Source organism: Symphalangus syndactylus, chromosome 3 (genome assembly GCF_028878055.3).
Source record: "Symphalangus syndactylus isolate Jambi chromosome 3, NHGRI_mSymSyn1-v2.1_pri, whole genome shotgun sequence".
NCBI classification, from domain to species: Eukaryota; Metazoa; Chordata; class Mammalia; order Primates; family Hylobatidae; genus Symphalangus; species Symphalangus syndactylus.
Window position 1 is genome coordinate 17,887,179 of NC_072425.2, and position 21,484 is coordinate 17,908,662.

The 21,484-nt window shown below is 47.1% G+C and overlaps 1 protein-coding gene across 29 annotated transcripts in view; it reads right to left on the bottom strand.

Moving 5' to 3' along the window:
• The window catches only part of RALGPS1 (Ral GEF with PH domain and SH3 binding motif 1), a 302,263-nt gene extending 281,273 nt beyond the window's left edge, over positions 1-20,990 (bottom strand). For 11 of the 29 annotated variants that reach the window (XM_055271045.2, XM_055271044.2, XM_055271039.2 and 8 more), the window contains exon 1: positions 20,750-20,990. The gene's annotated coding sequence lies outside the window, so the exon portion shown is untranslated. Of the gene's footprint in view, positions 1-20,298; positions 20,360-20,749 lie in introns of those variants that run through there. The other 18 variants (XM_063635825.1, XM_063635824.1, XM_063635820.1 and 15 more) reach the window with 7 other exon arrangements.
• Positions 20,991-21,484: the final 494 nt, after the last annotated feature.

A 21,484-nucleotide genomic window follows, 5' to 3' on the forward strand; every position in this document is an offset into this window, starting at 1 on the left:
AGCATATGAGAAAACCAAGACTGGTTGTTTCTAGCATCCTCCTTAGGAGAACCAATCCACTGATATATAAAGTTTTGGAAACGTGCTTCTTCTAAGTACTATATGAGTTACTTATAGTGTTGTTAATCATGCAATATGAAAGAAGACTGGGCCCCTGTGCAGAAATGCATCAGAAACTTTACCTTCTGCCTCTTTTGTGAAAACAGGTTGACAGAAGAGTGAGGCTACCAGAAGCATCTGAGAAATATTGTTAATATTTCAGCTTTCAACATTTGTTGTGGCTGTTCCTACCTAAACTGAAGCACCTAGGATTCTTCCAGGCAAACACTCTGTTTCTTCCCTTATTCTCTCGTTAGCTCAAGACCTGAGTGCCACGGCAACAAAGGAGATGGATGCTGGGAGCCATAACAGATTCCATGCTGGTTTCAGCCTTGTAACATTTATTGAGCATCTCCTGTGTGTAAGGCATTGAGCAAGACACAGACTTTGCCTTAATAGAGATTAAAGTCTAGTTAAGGAGATAAGGTAGGAGGTACAGAGTAGATCAAAGCAGCACGATGCAATGCAGAATGTGGCCAGGGCCACAGTGTCATGAGGGTTTAAGGAAAGAAGAGCTGGGGAGAGCAGAAAAGCATTCTTAGAAGAGGTGCCAAATGAGGTGGGCAGAATCTCAGGGGGCAAGAATGGTCTGCAGCGGTGGGGTGGGGAGGTCAACCAGTTCGTAGTTCCTTAAAGACAAGGCTCATGTCTTATTTGTCTTCACATTCCTTCACCCCATTCTCCCATGGACAAACATAACTCACACAATAAGCTGGCCCTTTCTGATTAAGGGTCTGAAGCAACAACAGCTCTAAGTGAGGAAGGGAGGTGAACTGGAAAGAGAGAGGAGGGGGGCTTCTGGGTAGGTACAGGGACCTGACTGAGGTTGACGGGAGGTTGCCCAAGTAAGCCCAGCTGTTGGGGGAACAGACACCAATGGGAACACAAGGGTGACAGCAGGACAGGGTAGCAAAGAGGTGTGCACAAGGAGGAGGCAGAGAGAGAAAGACAGTTAAAAAACCGTTGACAGGAGAACCAACAGAGAAAACCCCAGAACTTCATGTGGTGAAGAAGCCCCAACACATCCCCTGTTGTGTGGCTCGCGGAGGCTGCCTGATGCCCTGAAAACCACTCTGCAGCGCCTTAGTCCCGTCGGGCTCCGCTTGGCAGGAGGTCTCTCTGACTACAGCACCACCCAGCTCCCCTGTACCCAGTATACACCTGTGGGTGCCCACACGGCACGACCACCTACTCAAAATGGCACATTTCACTATGGTCAGGGCACTGGCTTACCAGGAATACATGCTGGGCTTCATAATCCCCTAATCAATAGGACATACCTTCCCAGCACGTCTCTTTCCAAACAGTAGCCACTATAAAAGTAGGGAAAATAATTCAATTTACATTGATGTTCCATATGGTTAAGACTTGTCTTTCAAAGCTCAGTCATTTGGACCAGTTACAGTGCTACAAGGTCTGACTTCAATCTATTCTTTGAAATGTTAAAATACTTTTCCCATGCATCCACATTTGATATCATCGTTAGCCACTCAGGTGGCAAATCCTGTCCTAAAATCATGGAATTCATCCTATGTGGTCACTATTTTCCTTTCCCATCATGCTTTGGGTACACGCTGTGGTAAACAAGCATGTAAGGTGTGCATGGGGAATGAACCCCAGAGAAAAACTGACTCTGTGGGAAAATGCATTCTGACAGGCCAAAAACCGAGCCAAGGCCTCGGGCACCACCCACCAAGAAGGGACCTCAGGAATGCCTGGACACAAACGCTCCTGCCCCAGGAGCATGTTGCTGTGTGAAAAAGAGTATAAAGGCAAGGGAGGGTGGGCGTGGCACGCCCCCCCATGCAGGCACATGCAAGCATTGTGCACAAGGTGCTACGAGCTCAGTGGCCACTGGCTCATCTTGTCTCCCATGGCAGCTGTTCCAAAGCACCCCCTCACCATACCCCACACCTTACTCCACACCTGTGCACAGCCAGGGCAGGTTGTGAGGGGGGCAGCCTCACAACCTCCTTCACTGAGGGAAGGTGACTTCTGCTCCCTCAGGACCCTCCTCTAACCTGGTCTTCCCCTCCCACCTCTGAGAAAGGCATCTATTGAGAGCCAGGGCTGGTGGCAGGCCCTGGACTTGGGGTCCACTTCCAGCTGCCAGTCAGGCAGTCAGCCCCTTCTCTTGCAACCTCAGTCTCTGCCACTCCCTTGGTTCTTCTCTCTGCCTAAGAACATCTTCAGAACAGCTTTGACCCTTGAACCTCAGGCTACTTTCCCATCAGACACTCACCTGCTCAGTAACCCCTGCCCGAAGGCTGGGGTCACACTGGCCCCTCTGGGGTCCCAGAACCTCCTGCTGCTAATTGTTGAGACTAGTGGCCTAAGGCTCTCCCACCTCATGGCAGCTTTACCTACTCACCAGCCCCTCTTTCTGGAGTCATCCCTCCAGCCCTGATGATGCCCCGTCCCTCTTTCTCCTCCCATTTCCTTAGCCTCGCTGGTCTCTGGCCTCCCCTGCTGGCTCCTTGCTTCTGTTTGGATGCCACACCAGCGCCGCCTCCCTTTCGTCCTCTCACCAAGCTTCCTTTTCATTCTTCTCAGTCCTCCGGCTGGGTTCCAGACCCCTGCCCCCTCTCCAGCTTCACCACCACCCTCCCCTGCCCCACATTTCACGATCCTACAAGAAGGAAAGCAACCCTAACACAGGCCGCCAACTGAATAGCGTGAGGCTCACCCACTCAGCCAGCTGCGTCCACAGCCTGGCCGCGGCTCAGACTGCCCCCTCTTGTGGCGGCAAGCCTTGGCTCACCAAACTTTATGATCCTTCATGAACAATAGTTAAAAAATATTAAGCAAGGCACCTCTAACATGTATATATGTATTTGTAAATTAATTATATGTTCTAACGTTTCAACATTTTTGTTTTATAAAAATGTTTTTACAACATTTTTGTTTTATAAAAATGTTTTTACAACATTTTTGTTTTATAAAAATGTTTTTACAACATTTTTGTTTTATAAAAATGTTTTATAACATTTTGTTTTATAATTTACATTATATAATGTACTTTATCTAAATGGACTTGTATGGTCTATAACCTTTTCTATCTGTATGAACATTATGTTTGTGGCATTCATCAGATTGTTTTCATGGGCTCGTACATTAACTCTAACTGACTACAGTATTCTATCATCGGAGTGTACCACGTGTATTACCCCTTCTACTACCAATGGACACTGGGATTGTTTCCAGTTTGAGCTATTACAGATGGTGCTGCTAGAAGCGTGACTCAGCATGCCTTCTGGTACACATCCATATGTATTTCTTTGTGTCTGTCTCAAAGTTGGGTTGACACCAAGGAGTGGAACTGCTGGGTCATAAGGTATGTATATGTTCAGCTTTGATGGATGATGTCAATTTTCCAAAGTGGCTAGACCGATTTATACTCCCACCAGCAGTATGAAAGCTGATCGCTCCACAACCTCACCAACATAATATTGTCTTTTTCCCCCTTCATTTTAGCCATTCTAGTAAGAAAGATACTACCAAGTACCACAATCCCTTTTCAAGATGAGGACAGGGAGACTAAGTGCCTCTCTCAAGCTCACAAACCCAATGTGAGTTGGAAGAGGCACCCAGATCTTCAAATATGCTATGGTTTCCAAATATGCTAAGGTTTCCACCATGGCAAAGTGTTGTTTCCAACGTAACAGCCTAACAACAGAGGAATTCTGAACCACTAGTAAAAAAACATGTTTGCGGACTATGCTAATCCCAACACATTGCTCCTCTATCAACTCACCTTTGAGGCAGAGACACAGAAAACTGTCTGGACACATACCCCAGGTATTGACAATGAGATGATGGCTGTTTCTTTCTTTTTTGTCTTTCTTATTTTTTTACAGTTAAAATTTAATAAGAAAAAGTTATTTTTTTAATTCAGATATAATTTATACAACATAAAACTCACCTTTTAAACCACAGAATTCAGTGATTTTTAGCATATTCACTAAGTTGCACAACCATTGCCACTATCTAATTCCAGAACATTTTTATCACCCTACAAAGAAATCCTGTACCCAACCCATCAGCAGTTACTCCCCACTCCCCCTGCCATGAGGCCCAGCAACTATGAATCTACTTTCTGTCTCTTTGGGTTTGCCTCTTCTACACGTTTCATACAGACGGAATCATACGGTATGTGGACTTTTGTGTCTCGCTTCTTTCACTCAGAATGTTTTCAAGGTTTATCCGCCTAGTTTATTCTTTTTTATGGCTCAATAATACTCCTTTATATGTATATGCCACATTTGGTTTATCTGTTCATTAACTGGTAGATATTTGGGTTGTTTCCATTTTTGGCAATTACTAATAATGTTGCTATGAGGCTGCCCACTAGTAGTCATCCTCCCTTTCTTCTTTTAGGTAGACACATGGCTTCCCTGAGTGTGGATTACATTTCCTGGCTTCCCTTACTGATAGTTGTGGCCGTAAGACCAAGATTAAATGATTGAGATGTAAGAGGTATGATGCCGAATTTCTGGACAGTAGCCCTCAAAGGCTGGAATGCATATGGAAAGGCTAGAGCTCTCGCAGCCATTTTAGGCCATGAAGTGACTTTGGACTTAGAAGGAACCTGGGTCTCTGACTATGCAGGCTCCATACCTACTCTGGCCTAATTACCTTCTGACTTCCTGCACATAAGAAACTTCTAACTTGTTTATGTCTTTGTTATTTTGCATTTTCTCTCACTCATAGCACAACCTAAAGTGGCCCTCTCACAAGGAGAGTGGTAAGAGTTAAGTGAGAAAATATAACACAGATAGCCATTTTTATATTCCCTAAACAAAGAGTTTAGCACTGCTTTTATATAGTAGGCAACTCAAACATTTGTTGAAATGAGTAAGAATCTGGAAAACTAAAGGCAATTTCACTCATTTAAAAAACTATCTTGGCCAGGAGCAGTGGCTCACGCCTGTAATCCCAGCACTTTGGGAGGCTGAGGCGGGCAGATCACTTGAGGCCAGGAGTTCAAGACCAGCTTGGCTAACCCCATCTCTACTAAAAATGAAATCCCATCTCTACTAAAAATATTTTTTTAATTAGCTGGGTGTGGTGGCACAGGCCTGTAATCCTAGCTACACGGGAGGCTGAAGCATGAGAATCGTTTGAACCTGGGATGTGGAGGTTGCAGTGAGCCAAGATTGCACCACTGTACTTCAGGCTGGGCAATAGAGCAAGACCCTGTTTCAAAAAAATTAAAAATAAATAAATATCTTATTTTTTTACCAACTTATTTTTCCAGGTAAACATCATTATTTTTTCAAGCTTTTTAAAATCTCTCATAGGAATTGCATTAAATCTTTGCCAACATTTGGAGATAAAATATTGTCTTTATTACTATATTTAAACTTCTTTAGAAAGAGCCAGGAACTGATTAATTGATTTCATCTTACTCATTCAATACATATTTAATATGAGGCTCCTCTGTAACAAGCCTAATTATAACAACGGGGCTTTGGAGTTAAAAAAAAAAAAAAAAAAAACTAAAATAAAATAAATAAACAAACATTAGGTAAAGAATCCTGGTAGCCAGGCTCAATGGCTCATGCCTGTAATCCCAGATTCTCAGAAGACTGAGGCAGAGGAGCACTTGAGGTCAAGAGTTCAAGACTAACCTGGGCAACACTGCAAGAGCCCATCTCTAAACAAAAAATTTTTTAAGCCAGGAGTGGTGGCGCACACCTGTAGTCTTAGGAGGCTGAGGTGGAAGGATCACTTGAACCAAGGAGTTCAAGACTTCAGTGAGCTATGATTGCACTACTGTACTCCAGCCTGGGCAACAGGGCAAGACTCCATCTCTGAAAAAGTAAAAATAAATCCCTAATGCCACTTCCCCTCAATGTCTATCCACTAAAATACTCGGGGAAGTAGAAGTGGCAATAAAAATTTATCAGTCAGGCACGGTGGCTCACACCTGTAATCCCAGCACTTTGGGAGGCCAAGGCAGGCAGATTACCTGTGGTAGGGAGTTCGAGACCAGCCTGACCAACATGGAGAAACCCCGTCTCTACTTAAAAAAAAAAAAAAAAAAAAATACAAAATTAGCCGGGCATGGTGGTGCATGCCTGTAATCCCAGCTACTCGGGAGGCTGAGGCAGGAGAATCGTTTGAACCCAGGAGGCAGAGGTTGCGGTGAGCTAAGATCACGCCGTTGCACTCCAGCCTGGGCAACAAGAGCAAAACTCTGTCTCAAAAAATAAAAAAATAAAGAAAATTTCTATCATCACTAAAGACTAAGGTTATTTTGTCCTCATCACCTCCAGGTGTTGATTCAGAATCTCTTGCCTCTCTTCTTCACAGCCAATAAGACTACTTTGATCATACTTAACAGTTCCTACCTTGTACCTTTTCATTTTCTATCATGTCATGTTTTTATGATTCTCCACTGCTATCCTTATCCTCTCAGTGTTCCAGTAATTTTGCCAGTGGATCTGGTTTTCCCTCTCATATGCTGCTAATCTCATACTGACCTTGTTACTGTTGATGTTGTTCATTTCAAACATTTATTATACAGGTAGGATTTGGTCCAGTGGAGATATCTACAGAGGTACTCACATGATGGTCATCATCATTATCATCACCATTTACCTGTGACAGATACTTTGCTAAGCACCTTATCCATAGAAATATACCACCAAACCCATGCAATAATTCTCTAATGAATTATTGGAGAGAGAGTGAGAAAACTGAGGCCCAAAGAGGTTAGGTAACATATCCAAGAACTCACAGCCAGTAAGAGTATCCCTGGCCGGGCGCAGTGGCTCACACCTGTAATCTCAGCACTTTGGGAAGCCAAGGCAGGCAGATCACCTGAGGTCAGGAGTTTGTGACCAGCCTGGCGAACACAGTGAAACGCTTTCTCTACTAAAAATACAAAAATCAGGCAAGTGTGGTGGTGGCCACCTGTAATACCAGCTACTTGGAAGGCTGAGGCAGGAGAATCACTTGGAGCTGGGAGGTGGAGGTGGAGGTTGCAGTGAGCCGAGATTGTGCCACCGCACTCCAGCCTGAGCAACAAGAATGAGACTCCGTCTCCAAAAAAAAAAAAAAAAAAAAAGTATCATCCTCACTGGTAGTATTTGTGCAAAGGCAGGATTTGAACACAGCTCAGTCTGCCTCTTATTCTGAAACATTTCTTTATGTTCTATAGGAGCTGAATAGCATTTTATGTTCTGTACTGGTACACATATCTCATCATCCTGCCTCTACTTTCTATCTGTTCTCTTCTCTTTGCCCAGCATTTGGGTTTCTCAGCTCAACCAACATTAATTCCTTTTCTTCTTCCTTCCCTAAGAAGCAAAAGGCATCACACCAGGGTGGTCAGTCCTGGTATTAACGACTCCCCCTCAAGTTAACCCTGATCCTTCTCACTACTCCTCAGCTGTGGCTTTCAGCACCAGGATCAGTGGCAACTAGGTCTGTGCCTTTGTCCTACACTCCAAAGTCTTAGGGTTGAGGATAATACTAACAACACACACAACGGATCACAGATCAGTTTCCCACTGGATCTCTCAGATTAAAGGCTCTTCACCTGGTTCTGTAAGCTGAGCTCAGTCAGGCACTTAGGCTTACCAGGGAGACAGACTTCCACTTTTACCAATTTAGCATACCACCTCCCATACCGCCACCAGCAGTCTGAGTAGATCCCAAGTACTCTAACTCTCAGACCCCAACCATAAGTTCCAGAAATTGTATAACAGGCTTTTCCCTGCTACCCAAGCACAGGATATAAAGTGGACCAGGGATGCATCCCAACCCCAAGTCAAAGATACCTACCCACGCATCACGTTAGTCTAATCTGAATGTTTTAATCATCTTCTCAGACTCCAGCTGTTCCAATCAGCTGCCTTTCCTAGGACCCAGACACACATCCCTGAGGTTGCAGATCCATCCTGAACCTCACAATGTTAGATGGGGGAGGACGCAACTTTCTGGCTTCAGGGGACAGAGATTTTAGTCCCAAGGACCAGCAATAGAAGGCATGAGGGAATTGCTTGAGAAGGTTGCTGGGAGGCGCTGAAGGGGGTAGAGACTGTCTGCAGCAAATAGCCTCTTTCAGTCCTCTGCACACAACAACAAAGGTAACTGAAGCATAACCTCTCATGGGAGACTGGCTCTGACACTAGTGTAAACAAATGTTAACGGGAGGCACGGAAGGCTCAGCTCTAGGCGGCAGGGCAATAATTCCCTAATGAATTACTAGAGAGAAAAATGAGAAAACTGAAGCCCTGCAGGGAAAGAAGTGGAGGTTGGTGCCCCCACGACCTGTTTCCACACCATCGTTCTTCCTGTCTTTCTTCCTAGCTGCCCATTCCTCCTCTTGCTTCTTCCCCGACTTCCACTTCCACCTCTCATGCTGACGCTCCCCCAGCAATTCAGCCAGGACTCTCACCCACTACCACACAGCCTTCCTGAGTGATCCCATCCTCTCCTACAATACAACTTCAGGGGCCAGCTATGCAAGAATGACCCCAAGTATCTCCTAGGGCATCAGAACCATCTGTGAAAGCCCTTAAACATAAGACAACCAGCCTCCCTCCCCTCAAACACTACAGAGAACTCTGATGCTCTAGAGTGTGAGAACCACTGTTTCAGCCTAGATCTCTCTCTCAGCTGCAGATTAGCAGGCCAGTCGCCAAGTGGGCAGGTCCACCAAGCAACCCCACAGCCATTCCAAACTCAAAATGGCCCAAACCAAATTCACAACCTTCTTCCTACCAACCCAGTATTCCTTTCACATTTCATAGCTCAGTGACTGGTCCTACCATCTCATGGCACCGAGTGAGAAACTCTGACATCACCCTTCCTCCTATCTACCAAGTAGGAGAGGCCTCTACATCAGTTTCTTTTGAACCTGCCTTCTCCTCCCCATCCACCTAGCCAGGACCCCATCATCCCACTCCTGAATTCCTATAATAACCCTCACTCAGCTCCCAATCTCTAGTCCCCTTTCACGCCATCATCCTCCACACTGCCACCAGGACTATAAGTGACAATCCTTCTCTCCTCTTACAGCTTGAATGATTCTCCACTGACCACAAGATAACACCTACACTCCTAGGCACTGCCTGCAAGTCCCTCTGCGAACTGACCCCAAACCACCTCTCCAACCAGCTCCTCCTCCCTCCATCCTCCACCATAAATCTCGCACTCCAGCAACACCACACTGTCCACCATCCCTGAAGCACATCATACTCCCTCCTGCTTCTGTACTTTTGTACAATCTGTTTCCTCTGCCTGTATCCTGCTTCACCTGGAAAACTGAAAATCTTTAAGAGCCTGTGAGTCTTATTTGGTCCCATGAGCTTCCATTTCCACTACTCTACTTCCCACGACACTGTATTATCATTATGTATTTACTTCTGTCAAGTCTTGGTGCTCCTGAGGGCAGGGTCTGCAGTGTCAAGCCCTATTACATGCTTAGCAAATGTTTACTTAATGACTGAAAACCACTAATGAGGTCCAAGTATTTGCTTCCACACCTTCAAGAAGCAAAGGAAGCAACCAATCTCTAAAGCAATAAAAATAAGGCCAACTGCTATATTGGAAACCACAGGTAATGTTTCAGTAATAGATGCTTTTGGTGACAGCTGGGGAGTTATGAAAAATGAGTCAGCAACTACATAATTTGTCCATTATTTTTGGCATAGTCCAAGGAAACAAGGCCATGACCAGAACATGAACACTGGTCTCTCCCTTGCTGTCAGTGCTTTAGCCATGCTGGCTCCCCAGTACATCTGGAGTCCTCCATGCTCCTTCCCCAGCTAGGATGATGGCAGATGCAACTGCCACCTCTCCACCTGGCTAGCTTCAATTCATCTTTCAGGTGTCAGCTTAAAGGCCCCTTCCTCTGGTACCAGCTTTCTGACTCCCCTAGCAGGAAAGCCATTAAATATATGGTCTCTTAGCACCTTATACTCCTCTTTTGCAGACATCAGTGCTATAATTATTATTTTTTTTTAGAGATAGGGTCTACGTTGCCCAGGCTGGTCTCATTACGTTGCCCAAGCTAGACTCAACTCTGGGACTCAAGCAATCTTCCTGCCTTAGCCTTCTGAGTAGCTGGTACTATAGGTGCACAACACTATGCGCTGTAATTTTTTTTTCTTTCTTTTGAGACAGTCTCACTCTGTCTCCCAGGGCCTGAGTGCAGTGGTGCCATCTCAGCGCACTGCAACCTCTGCCCCGCAGGTTCCAGTGATTCTCCTGCCTAGGCCTCCCAAGTAGCTGGGATTAAAGGCACGTGCCACCATGCCCGGCTAATTTTTTGTATTTTTAGTGAAGAAGGGGTTTCACCATGTTGGCCAAGCTGGTCTTGAACTCCTGACCTTGAGTGATCTGCCTGCCTTGGCCTCCCAAAGTGCTGGGACTATAGGTGTTAGCCACCGCACCCAGCCCCTGTAATTACTTTTTTATGTACTTGTTATTATTTTTGTTATTTAACCTTGCTACTAGACTGTAAGCTAAAGGACAGCAAGGACCAGATCTGTATTTTTATTTATTTATTTATTTATTTTTGAGATGGAGTTTCACTCTTGCTTCCCAGGCTAGAGTGCAATGGTGCAATCTCAGCTTACCGCAACCTCCACCTCCCAGGTTAAAGCAATTCTCCCGCCTCAGCCTCCTCATTAGCTGGGATTACAGGCATGCGCCACCATACCCAGCTAATTTTTTGTACTTTTAGTAGAGACAGGGTTTCTCCATGTTGGTCAGGCTAGTCTCAAACTCCCGACCTCAGGTGATCCGCCCGCCTCGGCCTCCCAAAGTGCTGGGATTACAGGCGTGAGCCACCATGCCCGGCCTGTCTTTTTTTTTTTTTTTTTTTTTAACCACTGTGGCCTCACACTTGGCACGGCACTGGCACTCAGTAGACCCTGGACAAGAACTGGGTGGATGGATGGATGGCCAGATGGGCTAGTAGGCAAGTAGTTATGGAGGACAGGGAAGAATAAGGAATAAGGCTACCTTCAGTTATTGGTACAATCCTTTATAATCATCCAGCTCTCTTTGTTCTGACTTAAGCCTCATAACACAATCTCAGATATTAAAACTGGGGCTTTCCTACTGAAAAAGGATGCATGCACACCAAAGATATTCCTATTTACATGGAAAGTGGGAGTCTCAAAGCAAATGGACACATCTGGCATTCTGACTTCATATTCATTGATCTTTCTATATACCAGGCTGCTTCTCTGTTCAACAGGTACTACTGGCTATATTGATAAAACTAGGTTCCAAAAATCTCTTAGTCCTTAAGAACCCCCTGAAGTGATTATCGTGTTAACAGACCACAACAGGCACTGTCTTTTCTTAACTAGCCACCAACACTGGACTAGATATTGCAGCTGTGTGCTAAGTCAAGTTTGCATCCTTTTCCTATACAGTCACACTGCAGATTCAACAAAGGCCCTTGAAGCAGACACTTCCATCTGAGATAAATGCTTCACCATGGGCATGGTTTATGAGCAGCAGTACATGAACTGCAGGCAGCTGTTGAGAAACTGTTACATGCATATGGACATGTTCGAGTTAATGGGCTTTGTCAGGTGGGGAATCAGGGCACCTGAGTATGAAACTCTAGCAAAGCCTCCACCCTCATCTGGAAAGTGGAAAGAGTAGACTCAATGATTGGTAACCATCAGGATAGACGGACACTATATGTGATAAGCACAAAGGCCATAGTGATGCTCATTGCCAAAGTGTCCCATAACAGACATAGCCAGAGATACATTAAAGAAATAAACTAACTGAAACAACAAGTATCTTCTGAAAACAGCAAAGGATGCTACATATCAATCAGCAAGTAACTTCTAATCTTATCAAAAAAGCTTGTCAGCCAGATGTAGTGGCACTTGGGAGCTACTTGGGAGGCTGAGGCAGGAGGATCGCTTGAGGCCATGAGTTGAAGGCTGTAGTGTGCTACAATCGCATCTGTGAATAGCCACTGCACTCCAGCCCACGTGACTCAGCAAGACTGTGTCTTCTCAACAAGAACACAAATTTTAACCCTAGTTACAAACTAACCATCACAGGTACCAATAATTACTATACTTTAGCCATTTACAGGAAAGTTCAGTATTTTCTGACCCATAAGCATGAAACAAGACCTTAAACCCATCATTCCAAATTTAACTCAACTCCTCAAATTCAATTATCAGGAAACTGAAATATCTAAAACAAAGAAAAACTATTGTAAGTACCTTTTTCCAATGAAGCCCTGTTGCCTTATCTCACCTGTGACTTCTACAATGAGTGTGTCAGAAGCCACACCTTGAGGCAGCCAGGAGTATGAGAAGAGGCACTTGAGGCATTAGGACCCTCAGCTTCTCTCATAGCTACATCTTGGGCAATGTGTTTAACCTCTCTAAGCTTCCATTGTCTTCTATGCACATCAAAACCTGCCCTACCTACCTGCAGAATCAACATAAGGCTGGAATAAAAAGTGCGAGGAGACCTAAGTGTTGTAAAGTGTTGACATATGTACAATGGACAGAACCTCAGCTCTAACAATGTTCTCATTTTATAGATTCAGATCAGTCACTGGGAGCCCACTATTTACTCCATTTGTTCATCCAGTAAACATTTACGGAGCATCTACTACAGGCCAGATGCTAGGCTAGGCACTGAGGACCTGCTGGTGGGCAAAACAGTCATGGCCCATGACCTAATGGGACTGTACTGCACCAGGGGAGACAGACATATCCAGCAATTACCCTAGAAAGCATATTCTTACACCTCACCGGCCATGCTAATGATTTGGTCTTTTTTCTGACAGAAATTATAAGCCACTGGAGGCTTTTAAGCAAAGGGAATGGCATGCTCAGACCATTCTGGCTGCCTTGTACCAGCCCTGGGGTAGGCCCTGAATATGCAAGAACAAATGTGGACTCTCACTCTGCAAAGTCTAGAGAAAGGTCATGAGGGAGTCACTGGTGGGCACAATTGTACTGTATGCTACGGCAGGGCACACAGTGAGAGAGTCATGGGAGCCCAGTAGGAGAGCAATCTATAAATGCTAGTGGACTGAAAGTGTTAGAGATACGGTGCCTAGAAGGGAAAAATAAACAGCTGCACAGAGGACTAATCCTCTCTGTAATTCCACATAACGAACTTTATGCCAGAGAAAGACACAGCAAATTGTCTTGAATCTATTAACTTGTTTTCCATAAATATTTAATTATTCAGAAATATGCCAAAAGCACAAACTTCCCTTGCCCTAGTTATCAGGCTTATACAACAGTGGGTGATAATTACTGTATCCAATAAACATGGACTTAAATACATTCCCTATTCTTCCTTTCATCTCAGATGATTTTAAAAGAAACCTATGAATGTCAAGGCCAAACATTTAAATTTTCTTCTGATTACTCAAAAATTGACTTAACCTTAAAATATAAATATTTAAATCCCAAAAAGGGAAAGTATCATGTTGCATTATTAGTTTATATTAAAGACCAATCATTTACACGGAATAACAGAATGATTAAACAGAAAGAACTTGAGAAGCAGCCCCCAGTTGCTAAATGGGCCTGAGGCAAAGGCGCCCAGAATGGCTCCATCCTCTCCCTCACCAGTACCCTATGTCTTTGTGGGAGCTGAGGCTTGCCTCTGCAATCCCAAAGCAGGAAGAGTTCTGCCCACCACCCTGGACATGCTTCCCAGCCCCCCATCACCAAGTACATGTGTGTTTTAACACATTGCTTGTGCAGTAACTCACATAACTTCCATAAGCAATACAAATTAATACCCTGAGAAAAGCATCCTAAAAATCTTATAACCCTGGGTGAAAAGAGGAGACTATTCTAGCTCCCATTTCCTGGGTGCTCACAATGTGCAAGCCCTCTGCTAAGCCCTATCCTGTGTCTCCCTGAAACCCTGTACAAACCACACAAAGGCGCGTTCTATCTCACTTCTTGTATTGATGAGGAAACAGAGGTATAGTCATTTGCTCAAAGCCACATGGCTTGTGAGTGACGGTGTCAGGACACAAACCCACATCTGTTTGTGTCCCAACTCCAGAGTCCGTGTTTTAAGCACTGCCCTATCTGCCTCTCTGACGCTCAGGAGATAAATCTCCTGCAAAGAAGAACATGACAGATTTGAAAGCTCTACAGAAAAACCAAGGAATGATTTGCTGTTCTGGGTCTTCAGGTCTCTGCACTCCTGAGCAAGTACAGGAGAGACAAGTACAACTCACACCTCTCCTTGGGGAAAAGTCATGGAATTGATCAGTGCAGGTACTCGGACAAAGAAAAGGTGTTCACAATGATGATGGGTGAAATGTATCTTTCAGAAGAGCTCATGCAGAAAGTGGGGAGGAAACACTTACAGACAAGCCTATAGCCCTGGAGCCATAGTATCACCCACAGGGCTGGTGAGGAAGGTCCTGAGGACTCCTTGAGCGCTTGGTGACTTCAGAGTTGATTTCTCAGACGACTTGACCTTCACATTCAATACCTAACTTTCACCATGACCATGACACATCATTAGGACCATGAGAAACAGCTTCTTGGTTCTCCCACAGCACCACATATAATTACAATAGTGAGCACTCACTAAGCATTAGCTTCCTGGCAGGCACTGTGCTAAACACTGCACTGCATTATTCCACTGAAATCTTCAACAGCCCTAAGTTAGGTAATACTGCTATCCCCACTTTACCAAATCAGTAAACCAAGACTCAGAGCTGGGAAGACACCTGCCCATGATCACACAGGTTGTCTGTGACAGAGGCAGGATTTGAACCCGGGTCTGCCTGGCCCCGAGCCTGAAACTGCTTGGCCACTTCACGAGAGGTTCTCTGTTATGGCCAATCGCCTTCAGTCACCTTCTGTTTGTGGGTGACTTCTCCACTGACTGTGAGATCCCAAAGGGCAGGGGCAAAGCTTCATCTGCATGTGTCCAGCATCCAGTACAAGGTTTAGCCCAAAGCAAGAGAGCCCAGCAAGGCAGGTTAATGAATGCCCACATGAAGAAAGTCAAGTGTACTCTCTGCTACAAAAGGAGGCCCAGAAACACTCCTCACAGAAGCCAATCCAACCAACTCTTCCCCCGAGTTAAAATCTATGAGCCACCTACTCAGCTCCTTTGGCCTGCTGCTACACAACCCCAGCCCAAGGCAAGGGACAGCAGCCATACTTCTGCAGAAAGGAGAGGTGAGTTTCAGCAAGCATGAGCAGCTCATTCCAGGCTTGTCCATTTTTCTGCTTCCACATCTTGACTTTCAGCATCTGCAACAAATATTTCCTTCTTCTCCATCCCTAAGACTTTTTAGGACAAGTATCATGAGCCATACCCAAAGCCTACAACTAGCATATAGCACAGCACATGCCTGTCTCAGAGTCAGCACTCAAATATTTGGGGAGTGAAGAAGTAGAGTCCAGAGAATGGGTTTCACCAGAGTCCTGGTGATGTATAAATAAGAATTTGCCACCATTTAGTAGTATGATTTGTCTAAGCATAGGTCCATCACACTGTTCAACAAGAGCCTACCCTGTGCCAAGCTCTGGAGACCCAGCAGCAAAGAAAGCAGGAGACTTTCCTTGTGCAGAGTAGAGACACAGGCAAAAAGTCACACATGCAATAAAATGACGTGTGCTCTGATCCAGGTACACAGAATGAAAGTCAAGGGAGTACAAATAGGAGGGTGCCTGGAAAAATCAAGTAGGTTTCACAAAGGAGGGAAAACTTGAGCTGAGGAGGCATTCCCAAATCACCCCAGGGAGAAGTCACTGTTCCCTGCCTCTGTGACCTCACACAACGCTCGCCTCCCACCACCTGGCCCACTATACTGTTTGGTAATCAATGGCTTGTGTGCCGATCTCCACACACAGCATGTGAGCACCTCAAAGGCAAGGACTTTAGGTATTCTCCATGGCTCACCCTTAACTGTCCAGTAAATATCTGCTCACAAAGAATAGAATCTATTTCAGATTATTAATAACATAGCAGCTCATCCTTCTTAAGCACCTACTATGACCTGCTATTGCTGTATGTACTTTGCATTGTATGATCTCACTTCCTCTGCACAAAAACCCCCAAAGACAGATCCTATTATCATTACCTATTTTACAGATACGGAAACTAAGATGCAGAGAGATTAGGTAAATTGTTCCAAGTCACACAGCCAGTAAGCGACAGAGCTGGACTTTGAATCAAGGCCTGAATGGAAAATCAGTTCTCAATTACCAGCGAACAAATCTCTTTTCCTTTCTCTTTCTGTACTCTGCCTTGCATCCAGATACATGGATTGCCCTTTAATCTACTGTTCACAGGGACCAAGGCCACTTTTTTTCCTAGGACAAAGGATGTCTCTTGTTAGTCTTCTAAACAATGACTGCCAACCAATACTGAGTAAACATCATTGGGGCGTGGGGGGTGGAGGTACAAAATTATGCTTGTATCAGTCAAAAAAATTTATTAAGAAGGAACTGTACATACTAACCGACACATTTTCCAATGTTAGAACAATGTCCAAAGTAAATCAAGTGGATACATGAAGCGGCAATGAGTATGTATAAAATGCTATTCTTTGTGTAAGAGAAAGAATATATAATAAACAAGAAACTGGTAACAGTGGCTGCCTCTAGGGAAAAGGACTAGGAACTGTCAACTTGAGGCAAGAATGACACTTACAACTTATTCCCCAACTCGCCTTAAAAAAAATCCATGTGTGGGCCCAGTGCAGTGGCTCACGCCTGTAATCCCAGCACTTTGGGAAGCCGAGGCGGGAGATCACCTGAGGTCCAGAGTTTGAGACCAGCCTGACCAAAATGGAGAAACCCCATCTGTACTAAAAATACAAAATTAGCCGGGCGTGGTGGGGCGTGCCTGTAATCCCAGCTACTCGAGAGGCTGAGGCAGGAGAATGGTTTGAACCCGGGAGGCGGAGGTTGCTGTGAGCCGAGATCACGCCATTGCACTCCAGCCTGGGCAACAAGAGTGAAACTCTTGTCTCAAAAAAAAAAAAAAATCCCTGTGTGATTTTTTTTACTTCCTCAAAATATAAAATAAAAACTATATTTGCTAGACGTGGTGGCTCACGCCTGTAATCTCAGCACTTTGGGAGGCCGATGCGAGGATCACTTGAGCCCAGGAGTTCGAGACCAGCCTGGGCAACACAGTGAGACTCCCATCTCTACAAAAAATTTAAAAATTAGCCAGGTTTTGTGGCGCAGTACTTGGGAGGCTACGGTGGGAGTATCATTTGAGCCTGGGAGGTCAAGGCTGCAGTGAGTCGTGACTGTGCCACTGCACTCCAATCTAGCTAACAGAGGGAGACCCTGTCTCTTAAAAAAAAAAAAAAAAGTTTTAAACGATATTCAAAGAAACCATTTATTACTGGGCCTTTCCCAAATGCTTACATACATACGATTGCAACCATGAAGAATTATGTATGTTTACAAACAAAAATTGAATGAATTTAATGTGTGATGAAATGGAACCATGCAACAACTTTTGTCTTTTACGTTGAAGTTCACTAATTTTACTAATGTTACAATATTTTTGTGCAATAAATAAAATGTATGTTAAAGGTACAGAAACCATACACACAAAAGTAGCAGGGACAACTTGCCACACCTTCTTTCCAGTTAAAGTCCTTCATCTGTTCTTTCAACAAGCATTCAGTGAGCACCTACTATGTGCCTGGCAAGGTGCTAGACAGATGTTTGTAAAAGAAGAACTAAACAACAGGTCATTAGTTTCCTCCCTCCTGCCTTTGAAGAAAATATGACGGCATGCTAACCAGAAGGCCAGAGCTAGAAGGACTCTTGGTGATCACAAAGTCTAACACCCTCCTCACTCAGCTAAGAAACCCAAGGTCTGGAGACAGGAAGGGATTTGTTCAAGGTTATATAAGAAATAGAGGCCTCAGAATTCCCTGTCCTGCTCTCCTTGCACGTTACATGCTGTTCTGAGTGGCTTGTGTTGAAAGATGGGCAGGCAGTGAGAGACAGAACAGGACCCTAACCAGGTGGATCAGATGCCTTCTCCCCTCCTGTCTCATTTATTTTTCATAACAACCTCACAAGGTGGGCATGGTTTCCTTGCTTTACAAATAAAGAAACCAAAGCTCTGTGAAGCTAAGGAAGTAGTGCTGGTTCACTCGGCAGGAGGTGGCAGCCTGCGGTTTCAAACAGACCTGACTGACTTCCAAGTCAGAGCTCTTACCCTCCATACTGAAAAGGAAAATCCATTTCAAGAGGTGGGCCATATCACAGAGCCTCAGATGCAGTATTTTTCATTAATGAAGTCTTTCTCTCGACCCTGAATGTTGCTAATCCCCTCATTATTCAACACATGTTCTAGGTCTTCTTTGCCACCAAGTTTGGGCTTTCCTTCTAACCCCAAGAGCATGATGGTCACTCAGACAGCAGCAGTCTCTGAGAGCCATTAACACCGCTTCTGCCAAGACAGAGTGGGAGAACTCTCACATGCTGCTTCTAGATCCTCTGGGACCTGCCACAGAAGCACAGGCACCAGTAAGGGCCTAATTCCCTCAATGCTACTGGGTCACCACTGCACCAACTAGTGGTAATGAGGGAGGCCAGCACCATGGTTTCTGGCCCCTAAAAATTCCACACCTTCTACAGTGAAAAAAAAAAAAAAAAAAAAATGCAGGTTAGTAGAGAAGCCTCCACCTACCTTCACTTCTGTCCATGCAACGAAGGTAGGAGGCATTACAGTTTGGACTGGTCAACTACCAGTGAGCAGAGGCACTGGGGTTTGAAAGGTCACATATATGGGTATACAACACTCTTCTGAAATTCAGAAAAAGCCCTGTCATCCTGCTTCCTTCTCCCCGCCCCTGTGGGTACACAGTGGAGTCGGGCATTGCCTTCTTTTGGGGGTCTTCTTTTTGGGATTTTTGTGTGTTTTGAGACGGAAGAGTCTCACTCCATTGCCCAGGGTGGAGTGCAGTGGCACAATCTCGGCTCACTGCAACCTCTGCCTCCCAGGTTCAAGCAATTCTCCTGCCTCAGCCTCCTGAGTAGCTGAGATTACAGGTGCCTGCCACCATGCCCGGCTAATTTTTGTATTTTTTAGTAGAGACGGGGTTTCACCATGTTGGCCAGGCTGATGTCGGACTCCTGACATCAAATGATCCACCCGCCTCGGCCTCCCAAAGTGCTGGGATTACAAGCGTGAGCCACCGCTCCCGACCCTCTTGGAATGTGGTAAAATCGGGGTCTGTACTTGGATGGGGGCAGAGGGACTTCCATAGCCTCAGGCCTGAGCTTTATGTTCCAGCTCAGAGTCCTCACCGGGGTTGGGGTCTAAAGGTCAGCAAACAAATGTTCTTCTGCTTCCACTTGCCACTGCTCCCTGCGTTGCAGCAGCTCCCTCAGAGGCCTCGCAGGGAGAAGCAGTCACGATCCAAGACAGCTGAGTCTTTTGGGAACTCCCAACAAAACCTCATCCCAAACTGCGAAAAGACAATGGTCTAGTCTCACCTCTTAACTAGAAACAAACCCTCTCTTCTTTAGACTCTCCAGTCCCTGAATCCAACCTGCCCATCGGCACAAGAAAAAGGGAATTCATAACTTTATCCAGCGATTTGCTCAGTAGGCACTGTTTCATCCTATCCTCACCAGGCCCCTGGGAGGCACACAGGCAGGTACTAACATGCTCATTTTGCAAAGGAGGAAACAGGTGAAAAACTCTCTCAGGTAGCATAGTCAAAAGCTTCTGAATTCTCATCCCTGCTCTCCCCACTTACCAGGCTGCCATTTCAGTCTTTTTGAGACGCACTGCTGAGATCTACAGCAGCTTCTGGTATCAGTAGCCAGCAAGCCAGGACCCCTCCAAGCTTCACACTACTCTTCAAGCACACACATTTTTCAACAGCCGATCATCCAATGACAGCCAACCCCCCGCCCCCGGCAGCCTGGCATGCCCCTTCAACAGCAACAGGAAAGCCCCTGAGGTGCGAAAAATAGCGCGCCCCACTTAGGGCGCGGCGTAGCATAGGGGAGGCAGCCGGCCAGTAACCAGGACAGCTGAGCTCCAAGCACGAGTCAGCAGAGGCACAGGCAGGCCCGGACGGCCCTTCTAGCGGCAGCCCCAGATGCCCCCAGAATCCGCAGGGAGCCCAAAGCCCCCGCTCCCACCCAAGCCCCCCTGGGCAGCGGAGAGGGCGCCCTTTCTTTCTCGGGCGACCACCCACCCTCGCCCGCTCCTCACCTGGGGCCCTGCTTCCGCACCGCAGCCACCCGGGCCCCGGGCCCCGCCCCCCGCCGCTGCAGGTCCCCGGGCCCCGCCCCCCGCACCTGTGCTTTCCCCGGTCCGGCGCGCCGGCCGCACCCCGCAGCCCCGCCCACGGCAGCCTCGCCGGCCCCGCCCCCCGCACCTGCAGCCGCGGCGCCCCGGCCCCGCCCCCCGCGCCCGCGCCTCTTCCCCGCCGTCCTTCACGCTCCCGGGGACCAGCGCGCCCCCGGCCCCGGACCCCAGAACCCCCGGACCCCGGCCAGGCCCCGGCGCCGGGCACCCGCATGCACAGCACCGGCCCCGCCTCCCGCACCGAGGCCCCACCCCGGCTCCGGCGGCCCTCGGGGTCCCGCCCCCAACACCTGCAGCTCCCTCAGGCCCGGCCTCAGGGCCCGCCCCGCCCCGCCCCGTCGGCCGCGCCTCTCACCGCCGCTCTCCCCGCCGCCGCAGTCCCGGCCGGTCACCTTGACGCTGGCCGCAGTGGCTGCCGCCGCTTCCTCATGGCCCTGGGAGCGGCCCAGCGGCAGCGGCGCCTTCGCTCGGAGGCCGGGGCCGCGCCAAGCCGGGCCGAGGCCGGGCCGGGCGCAGCTGGAGCGCGGGCAGACGCGGGAGCGGAGCCGGTGCCCAGCCGCAGTAGGAACCGTCCGCTCCAGGGCTTGAGCGGCGGGCCGCTCATCCAATCGGCGCGCGGCGCTAGAACAGCCCCCCAACCAGCTTGTTGCAGGGGCGGAGACACGCAAATCGGCTGGCTGGTCGTACCAGTGCGCAGCCGCTGCATCCGCGGTCCTCCCGGGCCTCGGCCTCCGAGCTGATCTGCAGACGCCCTCTCCGCCCGCAGGGATGCTGCGCTGCCAGCACACCCGGCCTGCCGCCCGCCACGCCCATCCCCTGCCTAGAAATAGCCGCGCATCTCATTCCCCACACGGCCGTCTAGGCCTCACCCAATATCCCCCCTAAATCCCTACCTGGGATTTATCATTTTCAACAAAAATGGTTTTGTGAGCGAGACATCGCCTTAGTGCCCATTCTTCACAGCTGGGAGGTAGGCACAGAGCCCAGAACGTCAGAGCCAGAAGAAACCTCGGAGATCCTGGGGGTCTCATCCATTTTACAGCTGGGCAGAGTTAGGCCCAACGAGGTGAAGGGACTTGCCTAAGACCAC